Here is an 11,071-nt window from a genome sequence, read left to right on the forward strand (position 1 = left end):
TTGCTCGACTATGATTCTACGACTACTAAATGTCGTGATTGAAAAAAGATGTTTCCAGTGCCACAATTCTTCTTTACAACCTAATCGTCATTCAGTCTTCAGATGCTGCTGTAAATCTGAAGCTGATCCTGCGAAAAATAAATCCTACTCTCGCCGGAGCTGCGGACTACCTAGCGGGTTACCGGGGTTCCGGTTCGAAAAGCAGGAGTAGAAACGGGGTAGTTTTTTGTCAGTAAAAGTCTGACACTCCCTCTCGCCTCGAGAGAAGTCATTGTATGACCTTCCCCCCTTAAAAAAAACCAACAATGGTGCTTTGTTAGCTGTTCAATTACATAATTAACGATTTAGAGCCATAGGGAGAGCCATGTTTCGGCACTGCAGGGCCAGCTCGACCGGAGTGATACCACGGCCTCAAGACCTTTAAAACTAAAACAAACAAGAACATACTTAGCAATCTCAATCCCAAGGATATAGAAAGTTAAAGAAAAACATTAATATGTCAGTCGTTCGCTTCGATCGTCGTGTGTGATAAACTTTATGGGCAGCTACTGTAAACAAATATATGCCGATTGGTCATGGATTGGAACCAGTATCCTCAATATGAGTTTGCTTTACTTTTAAAGTAATCGAAACGAGAGCGCATCCCGCACTCTGATTGGCCAGCTCGAAAAAATCCACTAATCAGAACGCCAAACGCATTCTCGTTTCGATTATTTTAAGCGTAAAGCAAACTCATACTAAGGATACTGACTTAGTTCTTAGGGTGCTTTTTTACGAAGATGTAATAACTAAGCTGTGAAATCTATGTAACCGTTTCCGTTTAGTATCAGTACTAAATTAGTTTAATAGCTGTGCGAGGAAGATGCGCAGCCCGAATATGCAGTATCGATAATAGGAAAGCTATCCATAGCACGCATCTTTCCGTGTAAAGGACATAGCTTAGTTGAGTCCGTTTCCATCAGGTAAGCTAAGTGTACCAATGAATATGTTTGGACAGTAACAATATTCTTTGGCTCTTTATTATTCAATCATACCTACTACTAAACTATCTAATAAACACCAAAGTAAATCCAAACACAAAATAAAAATAACAACAGGAAACCCAAACAAGAAATTATCGATTCAAAAAGCAGAAAACGCTTAAACAGAATAAAATCATTTAAAAAGGGCTACCAGTCTCCTTAGCATTTACCTCGCGTACAACTGATAGCATCCGTCTTTGATGCACATACAAACTTACTTGCAACGTACAAACAAATGACAGTTGTGGAATAACAGCCTTATGTCCATTGCCATGGACGTGAAAATGTATAGGCTTCATTGTCTATGGTCGCTGCGTTTTTGCTACAGAGTAAATATGACCAGTTTATAGTGAGCTTGGAAAATTGTGTGTGGTTTGTTAGTGATTCAATAATGGAGAGCGGTAAGGGTTAATTTCTAATAATAGTTAGACATAAATTAATAATACATGTTACACTACAAATTTGCTCATAGTCTGGCGGCTGATTGTAAATTATTAGAGACGGAAAATTGTAAAAGAGAATTAATTATACTTGTACCTCTTACATTGTAATTTTTTTAAACGTTGCCCCATACTAGGATTTGCTCATGTATCGTGGGTGCGTGTACAAACATACAAGTTCACATACACGTGACACCCAGACTCGACACAACAATTTGTGGATCACACAGTTGCTCCGTGCGGGAATCCAAACCGCTATACGTTGCGCGGCAGCCGGTTGCACAGCCACCACCCCAACAGTGGTGCAGTCAGTCTATTATATGTTCTTTGAAATAGGCAACTGTATGTCCCTCACACTGTTCTTTGCCATTACTTTAAACGTATTTTGTTTATACCTATGTGATTTGTATTTTGAACGTTAAAAAAATCGCAATTGTTTTTTTAGGAAAACAAAACATTTTCTCAAGAACAAACAAAAAAAAAATCGCGCCAAAATTGACAGCTCAACATAAGATGGCGCATTTAAAATGGCCGCCGCGCACGTATTTGTTATGGTAATTGATTAATTGGAATCGAGCGGTCGTCGGCGCGACAAAGTGCAGTTTTGTGCCGATCAAATAAAACGTACATAACATAAGCATTGATTTAATTTTCACGTTCGTACAATGGTCCTGGGAAGTTGTTTCGGCGCGATTTCCCGCCATAGCGTCTGTCAAAAGTTTGGTTAGATTTATATCAGCTGTTTATTTTGCATGGATCAGGTTGATTTCCAAAAAATAGAAATAAAAAAAGTTGGTTTTTCTAAGAAAATGAAAAAGTCTATGTTTTTGTAGGTACTGTTTACTGATTTAAACTTACTTATTTACTTTTAAATACATTTAAAAGGTAAGAAGTGTGCTGTACCTGTTCAAAAAACTGTTAAATCAGCTCTAATGGGAGCATTGGAGCTTCTAAAACACAGGGTCCTCTCCATAAAACCTGAGTTAAATTCCATAAATACAAGGAACTAGCTTCACATAGTTTTTTATAGTATAAGCCGGACGGATCACCTGATGTTAAGCAACCGCTACCGCCTATGGACACCCGAAAGATTAAAGGCGTTACAAATGCGTTGCCGGTCTTTTGGGCGTTAGGAATTTAAGGGTTGTTGGGGAATCGGGGATTGGGAAAATTAGGATGAGAATAATTGGGCCTCTGGTAACCTCACTAACACAACGCAAGCATTGTTTCACGTCGGTTTTCTGTGAGGCCGTGGTATCACTCCGGTCGAACCGACCCATTCGTGCCGAAGCATGGCTCTCCCACACTTAAAAAACTTGAGTTAAACGCTACTCTGTTTACTAAAAGCACTACACAAAACAGTCAATCAAAAAAATACCTAAAATATTCCACTTAAAATTCGCAACTTAAAACCCACCCTCTAACTTTCAAACTCAAAAAGACATTCATGTCAGTATGACGTCACTAAAATGACAGGCATTACCAAGTTGACAGGCGAGCACAGACACGCACAAATCAATTAGAGGCGCGTTCATTTGTGCGTGCATTAGGAATGCAACGCGTTGTGCATGGGTGCTTTTATGCTGCCGCTGAGACGCGCGACGCATAATACTGACGCTTTCAAGGGGCCGCAATTAAAAATCGTCTTTTGATATTTTTGTTAAGGTTTGATTTCACTGGTTTTGTTTTTAATTTGTGTTTAGTTTTATATTATAAAGCTGGTGTGTTTAAATACGCTAATTTCCGAAAATAGAGGTTTGTATTAAAGTCTTTTTTGTTTGTTGTTGAATACGTCATTTGTCGAGAAAAGTTGCAGGATAAAAAAATCTGTGACCTATTGGAGTCTAACAGCAGGTGAAAAGGCGGCATAGTGGCTAATTTAATACAAAGTCGTGAAATATATTGATGATGATGACTGTAAAATAGGATTTTAATAGACAATTAATAACCAAATAGCTCGACTTATGGGAAACAATCGACGCCATCATGGACACTAGAGAAGTTACAGGTGCGTTGCCGACCTTTTGGGGTAAAGAATTTGAGTATTTTTGGTGGTTTGGGCATTTATTGGTTGGTATTTGGAAAGATTTTAATAATCACACTAATATTATAAATGTAAAAATTTGTTTGTTTGGATGTTTGTCCGTCAATCACACTGAAACTACTGAACAGATTTTAATGAAATTTGGTATACAGACATGGTATGAACTGATTTAGGTGATAGAATACTTATTATCTTATGGAAACGCGAGCGAAGCCGCTGGCAGACCCTACCTAGTATTATTATAAACAGTGAAACCAGCCCCTTAAATCCAGGATGTACTCGTACTTAGTCAATAAAAATAGATTTCGTATAAAACAGCTTATCTATATATTTTTATAGCTTACAGGTGTTGACATAAACGTCAACGGCTATTTTATTATTCAAATTATTTATAGTTACTCTTAATAAGCGATAAAATTCTCGTGTCACAGTTTTCGTTGCCATACTCCTCCGAAACGGCTTAACCGATTTTGATGAAATTTTTTGTGCTTATCCGGTATCTATGAGAATCGGCCAACATCTATTTTTCATCCCCCTAAATGTTAGTACAAACCTTTTTTTTTTAATTTTCCGCGGACGATGTCGCGGGCAGAAACTAGTAAGCGATAACATGCTTGGAGCTTTTTTTTAAATGAGTCATAGATTCATAAAGGATGTCCTGTCATCGAAACGTCAAATTGGTTTGACATTTAGTGCCCACTTTAATCGGGTAGACACATTGGCGCGGAAACTCATATTGCTAATGGTAAGTTAATAGTTTTGTTGCCTATTTAGATAGACACGTATTTTTTTTACTGACTCGTTGGCAAGTGCGCCTGCCGAGCAAGAGGTTTTTTTTCGATTTTTCGAAAATTTCTCAGTGGTAGCACGGAGTCTGTGAGTCTCCGAATTGTGTCCAGTATATAGCAGTAGGCTCACCCCCTATTACATGGGACTTATAGCACAAATGGTGAAAAGTAGGTGTACATTGTATAGCGGCATTACGTGCCGTAATGTGCACCTCTGCCTACCACTTCGGGGATAAAAAGGCGTGACGTTGTGTGTGTGACTTAGTGCCCACTTTAATCGGGCAGACATATTGGCGCGGAAACTCGGATTGCTAACGGCAAGTTAATAGTTTTGTTGCCTATTTAGATATTAACGGTCCTCGTACGCCACCAGGTGAGATTAACATTAGAACTTGAGACGGGATATTTACCATGTTTATTTATGTCTACGAGTTTCCGATATTTCGACACTGTTGCAAGCGCCATGATCACGGATGAACTATAATAAACATGGTAAATATCCCGTCTCAAGTTCTAATGATAGTGTTAGTGACCATGTCAGTTTAAAAACTTATAACAGGCGAGATAGCGACCAAACGCCTACCCATTACCAATAAAAAAATCGTAATGTGTCAGACTCTTACTGAGTAAAAACTACCCCGTTCCTACTCCTGCTTTTCGAGCCGGAGCCCCGGTAACCCGCAGCTCCGGTTCGTGCATCAGCCTTACTGGACCCATCTATCGTGGTCTGATGGCTCTTTAAAGTGCGCGTGGGACGCGACACGCTACATGCACGGGTCTGGTTCTGATCGGGCGGCGAGCTACCCTTGCTCGCCGTTTGCAGATCCGCACTTACTGTGGCCGGAGATCGTCCCACGACCCCCGACGCCCGGAGTGTCTCTCGCATAGGCTGTGGTGTGAGGAGGTTCGTTCCCTCACGCGCCCCGCCTCCTCCTTAGCAAGCATACATACTGCAGTCTACGTAGACTAGTCTAGACAGTCTTCGGCTAGCAACTGTCACCGAAATGTCAAAGTGTGACCACATACCACAGATAATAAAATAATATCGGTACGGTTCACACACGTAAATTTGATTATTGCGCCTCACAACTCGCGTTCCTTCACGATTCGGTACGGACAGCAAGTTAAGTTGTAATATTTATCGATTTTATTTTTATTTGTGTCTTATACGAGTTGTTGGAAACTAACTTAAAATACAACAATAACGTCACGCCTTTTATCCCCGAAGGGGTATACAATGTACACCCACTTTTCACCAATTGTTTTATAAGTCCCATGTAATCGGGGGTGAGTCTATTGCTATATACTGGGTGCAAGTCCAGACTCCGTGCTACTACTGAGATATGTTCGATAAACGGAAAAAAACCCCAGCAATACTTCGCCCGGGAATCGAACCCGAGACCCCTTGTCCGGCAGTCGCACTTGTAACCACTCGGCCAACGAGGCAGTCAGTCAGAGTTTATTTTTATTTGTGACTTATACGATTTGTTGGAAACTAACTTAAAATACAATTTAGAATTAATGATAGCAATAAATAAATTCTAAGAAGTATATTAAATGTATTTACAAGTAATAAAATCTGCATTAGTGTGTGCATGCATTTTGTCGTATCGTTGCGACGCGAATTCGACAGTCGAACGTGAGATTTTTAGCAAAACATTTGGAATTTTCGGTATAACTGGCGTTTGGAATTAGGTGAGCCTATTGCTACTGAGTTAAATAATGCACTTATAGGCTCATTCCTTCTTCGAATGAGATAAATAATGTACTTATCTAGATAAAGAAAGGTGCTGTAACAACATCGTCGAATCGGAGGATTATCCAAATACAATTCAAAAGAAAACGATAGTTCTTCTGGTGGCAAGCAGCAATCAAAGCCACCAATGAAATATTTATTATACCAGTTTTTAAGGGAGAATGGGGGACTATAAAGAAAACAAACGAATGGAGTTTCTTGCTCGTATCCAATTGAAGCTACACTTTGGAACGAGCACCATGAATGCAAGTGTTTCAGTGTTTCACGCAAAATTTGTGTAAGGCACTGGTCCGAGTATCGATCGTTTGACTGCACGGTTGGCGCGGTGGTTGGGCAACTGGCTGCCGTGCAACGTGTCGCGGGTTCGATTCCCGCACGGAACAACTCTTTGTGTGATCCACAGATTGTTGTTCCGGGTCTGGGCGTGATGTGTATGTGAACTTGTATGTTTGTAAACGCATACACGATACTGGAGAAAACCCCAGCGAGGAGCAACGTTATTAAAAAAATCACCTTGGAGCACACACAATCACGATTTCACATTACATCATGCTTTCCCTAGAGACATAAAGTGATGTCATAATTACATTGACGTTGACAAGTCAGCTTGTTCTGCGAACGGTACACAAGCGTCATACCGTCCGGTGATAGGCACCGCGAACAAATGTATTTATTATGTTAATCACCGAACTTCAGCCGGGGCGGAAACTATCGACAGAATTATTAACCAAATATTGATCTTTTAATGTGCTATCTTTTATTTTTAATGTGTTTCTGTTTCTGTGAGACAATAGCCAAAGTGTTATTTATGATTTTATTATAAAACATACTAAACTAACTATTACATACAAGCCATGCTATATTATATTTATGAACAGTGTGTCGCGGAATGCTGCTCATGAATATGAGTCTCTAGCATGGCTTGAAACTAGTCGAGTTCCTCGTCAAACAGTTACGTGGGTAAGCCGATAACATAATAAATAATGCACCTTTTGACTTACCTACTGCAAAATAGGCCATTACAAGAACGCTTGCGTTAAGTTTCGTTGCGTGAGTGAGGTTACCGGAGGCCCAATTAAGTACCGACCCCTTTCCTAATCCTCGATTCCCCAATAACCGTTAAATTTCTAATCCCCCAAAGGGCCGGCAAATTGTAACGCCTATGATGTTTCGAGTGTCCATGGGCGGCGACGATTGCTTACCATTAGGCGATGCAACTGCACAAAGTTTTGGATTAATTACTCCCACAAATGCATTCACGTACGTCAACCACACATTATCAAATTCTATGAACATCCCAATACGTACCTCTACCGTCATCATGTAGTCTGACCTGATAATACATATAACATACAAAGCAAACAGCCAATATGTAGACCATGACGTCATAGCCTACAATCTGACGTCACCAGCCAACAATGATTGCAACGGAACGGTTCGAAACAATTGACATTCGCACCTAGTACGCAATTTGTGGCTATTATCATAATCATAATAGGAATAGAATAACTAAAAGTATAGACAGGCTCTGAGTTAGGCGCCTGACTCATAGCAGTCGTTTGATCACGAACATGTTCACATGTAAACAGCAGCTCATGTAGTGTAGATGTCCAGTCAACTAGGATGTAGTGTAGACTGTCCAGGCGATACGTACTTAGGTATCGTCATGAGATCCGCGGATATCGCACGATCTCCGGAGAGGCGGCTAACCTCCTTGCCGGACTACCGCCATGGGATTTGGAGGCGAAGGTGCTCGCGCGCGTCTTCAGTTTGCGCGACAACGCGCGTCGCTGGGGCGAAACTTCACTGCCGCGCCAGATTAGTGCGTGGCGGGATGAGTTCCGGCGCGATCTCATGGCGGAATGGCAGCAACGACTGTCTGTTTCGATCACTTTGGACAGGCTATCTAACTAGACCAACCAACTATACAGGAGCTGTTATAGTGCACAAGTATGTGCGCAAACTCAGATGCACTCTCTGTTAGTCGTTGTCTCCTTGCTCTCTAAACTCAATGGGACGGCAGACCGTCACGGCACGACAAGAGTGGTCAGGCGCAGAACCAACGGCTTTACGTGCTTTCCGAGGCACGGTGGTGAAACGCCACCGAACTTCCTGACTCCGGTCTAGTAACGCCCCCTTTACTCAGAAAATGCCATTAAATCACTTTTTTATTCTAACCCGTGACACGTTGTACCACTGCGCCAACTGTGCACTAATGCTCCACTAAAGATTCTCTGAAAGCGCGAACGCTAAGCCAAAGCCCCATGATTGGATCCTCATCGATCGTTAGTACCTAGCCACCCTTGTTACCACTCTGTCTACGCCACGGGGAAAAACATATTCAATGTTCCATTAAAACAATTAAATGTCGTCATTAATTAATATTAAAGTAATTGCAGCCATTGTTACAAATTGGTCACAGATCACAATGGCGTTTGGCGCGAAAATTCAAATATGGCCGCCAATTACGATTGTATTGCGCGCCAAATGTGTACGAATTCGATTGTATGCAAAATTGTATTGCAATGACGGTTGATTGATCAAATTCTATGTATGTCAAAGTTATTTGGCATCGCCTAATTGATTCCTAATGGCCGACATTTCGATTGATTCTTCCCAATTTAGGTTACAATGTAGATTCATTGATAAAGATCTTTGATCGTTTATTAGTAATCGCAGATAAAGATGAAAGAGTGGTCTGTATTACAATGGGACTATTATTGTATTTATTTTATTCTAATGCTTCATGAATAACACGTAGGTGTATAGGCGGGTATTGCGAAAACTACTCGGAGGACACGGTGGAGAATACGGTGGCGGTGTGTCCTGTATGGGCTGAGCACCGCCGTGTCCTTAAGGATATGATCGGTGACAGTGACCTTTTTTATGTTAAATGGGCCGACGCGACGTTTGGCCGCTATCTCGCCTGATGGTAAATGATGATGCGGCCTACGCTACCTAACTTTTTCTACCTCTCGCCATGCCAGGCCATGGTGTGGAGTAAGGGGAATGGCACGCCGTCTTCTCCTCCTGCGAAATAGTCATGCTCGCTAAGGAGCCTCCTCCTTAGCGAGCGCATGAGAGAACGATGCTTCTCACGCCTCAGCCTCCGCAGGAGACATTTTGGGCGTCGGAGACACGACGATCTCCGGTCACTCTAAGTACGGGTCTGCGGATGTCTAGCAAGGGTAAGTCGCCGCCCGACCAGAACCAGCCCGTACGGCGCGTTGCGGTTTGCGCACGCCTCTAAGAGTCATCAGAGGTCCAGTGGGATTCTCTGGGTCCCTTTCGGCTCACCCAAGGCGGGAGAAGTCATAGGATGATTTACCCCCTCAAAAAAGTGCATTGGCGACTTTAATTCCTGTTTTTTTTTATATATTTTACATTATGTTACCTACACATGTTTATAAATACAAATAAATTTATCTTTACCTTTGCTTTGACTTTCAAAAGTGCCTTCTCGGTCTATTTGGAAAAAATAATTTTGACTTTGACTTTGAGCATCCTGCCGTCAGTCTCTCTCTTTCAACTTCAATTAAACCACAAAAAAAAGGTTGACATCCACTGTCAACTCCCAAGAACCACAAGCATACAAACATCCCGATTATCGATTAGAAAATCGATTTTCGAGAATCGATTTTACGATATAAGGATATCGATTCTCTAATACTAGTTAATTAAATTATTAGATTCTTTTTATTGCAGTTTTTACGAAGCTCCCATTGTGTTGGTGTATTAATATTCTGTGGTAGTTTGCTCAAAGCAGACTGGGTGTGCATTGTTTCAGATTTAGCGCCATTTTTTTCCTCGTTGCGCGGTTGAACTCATTTGTAATGGCTGTGAGGTTATATTTAGATGTTGGGTGTATTTTTAACCGACTTAAAAAGGATATTCCTGTGTCCATATTGTCAAGTATGGGAGAGCAAAAGAGCAATTTCATGCCTCCCAATCTTCCCAATTCCCGATTCCACAACAACCCTAAATTCCTACAACCTACCTACTTCAACCTCCAAAAGGCTGGGCGGCGGCGATTGCTTACCATCAGCAGATCTCTCCGCTCGTTTACCATAAAAAAATCCTTTTTATGTTGTAACCATTCGTTTTTACGATTGATGGGTCGACGTTTAGCCGCTATCTCGCCTGATGGTAAGTGATGATGCGGCCTACGATGGAGCACGTCTGCCCATAAGCAACCTATTCACTCGAGCTATGAAGACACCCAGATCAGGAAACAAAGCATTGTACAACCATTCAAGAATAATGAGCACACATACATTTTTCAGATCCAATTTTTTCTAGCACCAGTCATCGTTAAAATTAATAGACAACGCACAGTTACGATATAAACCTCTTTACAGAAACCACAGACAAACAGGAACCGGGCGGCCATATTAGGTATCGTTCGCGCCAAAACTTGACAGACCGACACACTAGCTGTCAAATGTAGCCATTGCATCGGATTTTGTTGATTTATTAGCTATTCAGTAGAAACGAGGTGTTTTCTGTGATCCGAATGGTAATTGGTCATTAAATACCATTACCGACATACACATGCCTTTCGTTCTACGAAGGGGGAAATAAATTTGATAATTGTTTAAATGCAACGTTTATAAATACCTATAAAGACAGTCAAAGTCATAGTTTGGCCACCATTTTTTATACTTAATAGTATGAAGTCTAATCACTGTTCTTTTTTCGGTTTTTCGATCTCGCAAGGTGGTAAGCGACATGGCCAACGATGGAGCACGCCTACCTATGAGCAACCTCTTCACTTGGGACTTGATATGGTTCCCAAGGCAATTCCCAAAAATATTTTATTATGGAATTAAAGCACCTGATGGTAAGCGATCAGCACCGCCCATGGACTTCCGCAACACCGGAGGAGTTACAGGTGCATTGTCCGCTTTCTCAGAAAAATTATGCTCTTTTCTTGAAGGTTTGAAGGTCGTATCGGTTCGGAAATACCGCCGACGACTGCTCATTCCACAGTAATTTTGCTGTGCGAGGCAGATAGCTTGAAA

Source organism: Spodoptera frugiperda, chromosome 22 (assembly GCF_023101765.2).
Source record: "Spodoptera frugiperda isolate SF20-4 chromosome 22, AGI-APGP_CSIRO_Sfru_2.0, whole genome shotgun sequence".
Classification (NCBI taxonomy): Eukaryota; Metazoa; Arthropoda; class Insecta; order Lepidoptera; family Noctuidae; genus Spodoptera; species Spodoptera frugiperda.